General features: G+C 42.6%; 1 long non-coding RNA gene across 5 annotated transcripts; it reads left to right on the plus strand.

Annotated features, from left to right (window-relative positions):
- The first annotated feature begins 1237 nt into the window (after positions 1–1237).
- Positions 1238–6106, plus strand: LOC119291526. Of its 5 annotated transcripts, XR_005142490.1 has the most exons (6): positions 1244–1732; positions 1919–1974; positions 2959–3020; positions 3736–3780; positions 5113–5263; positions 5752–6106. It is a non-coding gene; the product is annotated as an uncharacterized LOC119291526 (long non-coding RNA). The 5 variants fall into 5 exon arrangements; XR_005142488.1 differs by having other exon boundaries at positions 1239–1732; positions 3736–5263; XR_005142489.1 differs by having other exon boundaries at positions 1240–1732; positions 2959–3780.
- Positions 6107–6412: the final 306 nt, after the last annotated feature.

Here is a 6412-nt window from a genome sequence, read left to right on the forward strand (position 1 = left end):
CGTTAGAACAACGCGGTTGATGTAGTCGTACGTCTTCACGGCCCGACCGATCAAGCACCGAAACTACGACGCCTCCGAGTTCTAGCACACGTTCAGCTCGATGATGTCCCTCGAACTCCGATCCAGCCGAGTGTCGAGGGAGAGTTTCGTGAGCACGACGGCGTGGTGACGATCTTGATGTTCTACCGTCGCAGGGCTTCGCCTAAGCACCGCTACAATATTATCAAGGAGGACTATGCTGGAGAGGGGCACCGCACACGGCTAATAGATCTCAAGGATCAATTGTTGTTGTATCTTTGGGGTGCCCCCCTGCCCCCATATATATAGGAGCAAGGGGGGAGGTGGCCGGCCTATGGAGGAGGCGCACCAAGGGGGGAGTCCTACTCCCACCGGGAGTAGGACTCCTCCTTTCCTTTTTGGAGAAGGAAAGAGGAGGAGTAGGACTCCTCCTTTCCTTGTTGGAGAAGGAAAGAGGAGGAGAGGGAGAAGGAAAAGTGGGCTGCCCCCTTTGTCCAATTCGGACCAGAGGGGGTGCGCAGGCCTCCTTCCTTTTGGCCTCTCTCCTCTATTCCCGTATGGCCCAATAAGGCCCATATACTCCCCGGCGAATTCCCGTAACTCTCCGGTACTCCGAAAAATACCCGAATCATCTGGAACCTTTCCGAAGTCCGAATATAGTCGTCCAACATATCGATCTTTACGTCTCGACCATTTTGAGACTCCTCGTCATGTCCCCGATCTCATCCGGGACTCCGAACTCCTTCGGTACATCAAAACTCATAAACTCATAATATAACTGTCATCAAAACCTTAAGCGTGCGGACCCTACGGGTTCGAGAACAATGTAGACATGACCTACAACTATTCTCGGTCAATAACCAATAGCGGAACCTGGATGCTCATATTGGCTCCCACATATTCTCAGTACACCACGACACTGCATTCCCTACCGACGTGTGTTGGCAAAAGTCACTTTCGCCGTCCGACTGCAGGTCGGAAAAACTTCTATCAAACTGTCGGTCGGTAATACTCACGTGTACCACCCAACTGTCGGTCGGGAATGCTGAAGCATATAGCATCAAACCGTTGGACAGTAAAAAGTGCACTACTATCAAACTGTTAGTCGGCAAATAATGCCGACCGACCATGGGTCGCCAATTGGGCCGCTCAAAATATCCGCGCACGCGTGCGTGGGAAACTTAGCGCGCGAAGCCCATCTAAAATTTTCGGCCCCTCATCCCCACAGCCCACCCTATCTCTCCGCCCTCTCTCCCTTATCTCTTTCTCTCCCGATCTGAGCGGCGGCGGCGGCGGCGGCTCCCGTCCTCTTCCCCCACCCCTCTCCCTCAGATTGAGCTCCGCCCCGAAGTGGAGGAAAGGTACGCGGCCGTCGATCTGTGCACGTCTAGCCATGAAGGGCTCCCCCCTCTCGCACTCCTTCTCCGCATGGAGCGCTAGCAGCCCAAACGTCGTAGATCCACTACCCCTGCGTCCGTGCCACGCCGGCCGCCGGTGGCTGCCGCATAGATCCGTTCCTCCCCCACCTGCCGCACGGGACGGCGCATGCTGCCATGCCGTTTGGGTGCAGCCAGACCGCCGCCCCTACCCTCGCGCTCCGGGCAGAGGCTCGTTCTTCTTGGTGGTGACTACACGTTCCTCCCTGGTGGTGGCGCTCTGCCGCTGTCTTGCGTTTCTCCTAGTGGCTGCGCCCTTCGACCCCTACCTCGAATCAGTGAGTCCTTCCCGTTATCTTGAATTTGATGTGCAACGGTATGCATGTCTTTGTTTATCTTGAATTCTCTCATATCCATGTCCGTCAGTTACTCAGTTTGCAATAGAACTTCACATCTTTCCTAGATCATAGTTGTTTGATTATTAGCAAACAATGATTCTTTACCTTTCCTTTTCACATCCGCAGATCGATCCGGCAATAGAGAGATGAAACTGCAAAGCAGCATGTTAAGGAAAAAGCGGGTACACCTCTAATCTTTGTAGTATATAAGAGAGGATGACTAAACTAATATTGCCAACATATATGTTTGCTGTCCTCGACCTGGATGTCGATGACACTCTTTTTCTTTCAGTTTGTAGTTGGTTTGCATTGTTTCTGCAAAAGAATTTTGTCTGAACGTTGTAAATAACAGTTGGTCAAAAGTCATATGGGTACAGTCATAGTTGCCAAGTTTCTGGTTCGAGAGGGTCGAGGTACGGGAATGAGGGTCGAGGATCGCTGGTTGCCAAAACTAGGGATCGATTGAGGTATACATCTCTGGAACGGCCGTTCGACAGTGGGAACGCGATCCTGTTAAATCAGGGACGATGAGCCCGGGTCGATCAGTTTGATCCTTCCAAGTATTGTACATGGAAACAAAAACAGATTAAGGAAAGAGTGCAATATCGTTCAAGGGCAAGAGCAAATTAAGGAAGTCCATCCTGTATTAGAGGACCGTTGTTATTTTACGTCCTTTCTGGCCTTCTGTTCCTAAATTATCTCCCCTACAGTTACGGCCACGCCGTGTTTTTCCATTCCTTGTATACCTGCAACGTCCGGTCATCATGGGAACGCGTACCAGCCGTCGAATCCTATCGACCCGCACTCGTTCCCGACCCTCGATTGGGGTCGATGAACCCGGTACACGGGACGCGGCGTCGACCCGCGTTCCCGGCTACTATGGGTACAGTGCAGCATATCAGCACTGCCCCTACACAATATACATGTCATTAGTCATTACTTATTTCTTTGCTAAGATAAGTTGATAAATAACTTGTTTTGTTGTTTTCTGTTGTGAACTACATGATATGGACATTTCACTCCAGTTTGTGCTATTTTTTAACTCTAATTGACTTGTTGATATGTCATTCTAGAATTTTGTTGTTTCTGTTGGAACCTATATTATCAATTTTACACCTTGCAGAATTTATGACTAACAGGTTACATGCTGGTTTCTTACTGTTTAGGTTTCGACGCTGGACATTTGAACAAAATCATATACTGGAGACTGCTTGTATTATAATAGAAGGTAAACTTACCAATCGAACAGAGTGAACAATACTTGTATTAGTGTTTTCCATTGTATTGCATGTGCATTGTGGTCACTACTATCAATCCGTAGAAATTACACTGTATAAGGATGGATGAAACGAATGGAACCTATATCCTAACTTGCCACTACTATATTGTAGCTTCTAAAACACTTGTATGCACATATAGTTTCTCTTGGTTATTATAACTGAAACATTATTGAGATAAATCTCGCTCAGTTTTTCTAGTGGGGAAGGAAAGCTTCAAGATGTTCCATTTAAAGCCCTGATATCTATTTGAAAATTAATTCATGTGCATACCTCCTCGATCCTAACATTATCATGTCTCCATTTCTCTTATTCAAGAGAAGCGTGAAACAAAACACTCATTCAGAATTCTATGCTATCAGAAATAAGGTCATTAATATTCAGATATATGCATGTAAACTTGGCTAGTCAATCATCAAATACACACACATATGCACACACTGGAAGGTGGTGTTCATGTTTGACAAAATTGTACTTGCGTAGCAATAGTTCCTTTAACAACTAAATTGTTCCTAATCCATTGTGAGGTGTTTCTAGGCCTTGATTTTGACATTTTTAAAGTATTGCTCAGATCTGTTTGGTTGAGATTTTGAATGTAAAAACTACATTGTTCCTGTTATCTATTGCGAGGCATATAAATGCTTTGATTTTGACTTTATTTTTCAGCTGAGTTCAGCTTGTATTGAATAAAAGTTGGACAGATGCAGATAGGTAAGTGTTATCAATATGATGGTTTATGATCTACCAGTGGAACTTTAAATGATATAGTTTACCAATTTCAACGGAGTGTGTTAGCAGATTAAGTAAAAGATGTGTTACATATGGAATGAACTTAATTCAACCATTCTCTAGAAGAAACTATTAGTCATATCGCGATATTATCTTGTAGAACAACAATAGGGATATGTTGACATTTGACACTTATGATGTCCTTTTTCCATGATGCTTCGCCTACTGTTAATATCCTCTTCTCCAACTGGCACATTCTTGCAAGCAATCACTATTGATGAAATAATTATGAGCACTTTTCTTGTAGAGTATAATAGATCTTTTATATGCAACTATTCAGTTGACTTGTGAAGGAATAACTAATGTCATGCTTGAATAACTGGGTTGTTGTCATGACCTTAACAGTGCAAAGCTATGCATATAAAGTTGTCATGCTTGTATGAGTGGGCAGTACATAAAGCTGCTGTTATGACCTTAACCATCCAAAATTAATGGAAAAGTTGTGATGTGGTAGTGTGTATACTATATTGGAACATAATGCATGGTTGACATAAATGCTATTGGAATTATTTAGATGTCATGGTGTTCCTAATAACTTAAAACTGTTGTAAAGATGAACTAAACCAAATTACTCTCAAACTAGAGAGCAAGAAATTATGAGATAGTTTCCTGTAGAGTAATGGTTCATGTATGTGCAGCAATTCAATTGCCCTGTGATGTAATAGTTGATGCCATGCTTGTAAGTGGGCTGGTTTCATGACCTTAACAGTGCAAAGCTATGCACGCAACATTCACATTTTATTTTGAGTTTCCCTTCAGCAATTACTTATTAATATTTCAGCACTAAACTATATTTGGCTGAGTATATCAATATTCAAACTTGTTTGTGTCGCTTTCACTATTTTGTGAGCCTTTAATCGCTCGTGTTCACATCTTCTGTCTTGGATACTATATCTGTTATTTGACCTGACTGGATGCTTATTTATGATTATCACAGATAAAAATGATATTTTGTTATGTTGTCGATTTCCTTGATAAACAAAGTAGTTGCTGCCTAAATCTGGAACATTTCATGGACTTGTGTTATTAATGTAGTCTGACCATCTTTATTTCCAACAACATATACTATTAGCAGATGGTGGGATTCATATTGGATTTGTACAAAAGAAAAACTTTTCATATAGTACTGTTCTATTAGTGAAGTGAATATTAAAATAATTTATCTCGAGGAGAAACTGAAAGAATTCCAGATCTTGATGAATGTATACCTCGGTTGTGAGGATCTGAAGAAACCCTTTTTTCTGTTGCTGGTAGTGGAGCAAGATTTCTTATATCTGGGTGAGGGCATCCATCAATGTTGGGACAAGGAATCTCATCACTACAGTATGTAGCTACCATAGTGGACCAGGTGCGTTCTTGAGCATAGCTAGACGGAAAAACATCTTTCCCGAGCTGGCATGTGAAGGTAACTTGACCCATCTTGTTTATTTTTTGAAATTTAAAGTCAAAATAAGGGATGTATTCACCAGCTTGTCAATCCGCTTTCAGGAAGAATAGTATAAAAAACTCTATGCTTAGCACACATCTGCTATGGAAAGTACATCATAGTTAAGCCTAGTTACTTAAGTTATCCTAGTAAGATCTACAATTTTGTATAATAAGTCTGCACAAGTGTAGTCCATGAAATCAAATTAAATAGCTAGATAAGCATGTTATTTTTAATGAGAAGAAACAAACTCCTTTGTTGACCTATCAACTCCTTATGGAGATGGTGGGCCGGCTGGGGTGATCTCAGCCGAGGATCAATGTTAGTGTTAACACATGGCTATTGAATTCTCTGTATTTATTACTATTTATATTTTTGAGAATGTGATGATCTCTTTGTTGGAATTTTGCTACTGTAGTCTAGCTTCTATTAGTGTATTATAATTGAGAATTGTTTAACTTTTGTAGGAAACAAACCAAAGGAGAGCACTCACACGGAACCATGAAGCCAATGATCTTCGTCAACTAGATGTTTTAGATTTCTTTTTTTTTGGCGCTGAAACATGATCAAAAGGTCAGAAACGGTCTAAATGTGTATTCTGACAGCCAAAATGACTGGGAGCGAGAGAGAGCTCCCTTTAGGCTCAGTTTTACTGTTCTAAATTTTGTACAACTGATGTCTCATACTTGCATCTTTTACATGTCCTTTTGTGAACTTGATGTATGGTGTCTTGGTGGTAATGTTTAGAGCAGACTGTAGTGTATGTATGTGACAAATAGTTAATCGAATAAAAAATGTTTGGGGCACCTGATGTGAGCCTGATGTATGGTGTCTTGGTGACTATACTTACAATCAATACCATATGTTAATTAAAGCTATGGCTGATTGAATTAAATGTAGAAGAACTATTGGTTGGCAAAGAAAAATCCTGGCTGATTGTTGGTCAGCAAAACAAACCTCGTCTGACAGTCAGTTGGGAAAGGCTAATGCCAGGCCCAACAGAATGTTGGTCGGGAAAGAATACCCCGTCCAATAGTCGGTCGGGAAACGCCCATGGTTTCCCCAACAGGCTGTCGGTCGGGAAAGGCCCATGGCAGGCCCAACAGACTGTCGGTCGGGAAAGATACT

The sequence above is a fragment of the Triticum dicoccoides genome, chromosome 4B, assembly GCF_002162155.2.
Source record: "Triticum dicoccoides isolate Atlit2015 ecotype Zavitan chromosome 4B, WEW_v2.0, whole genome shotgun sequence".
Lineage (NCBI taxonomy): Eukaryota > Viridiplantae > Streptophyta > Magnoliopsida > Poales > Poaceae > Triticum > Triticum dicoccoides.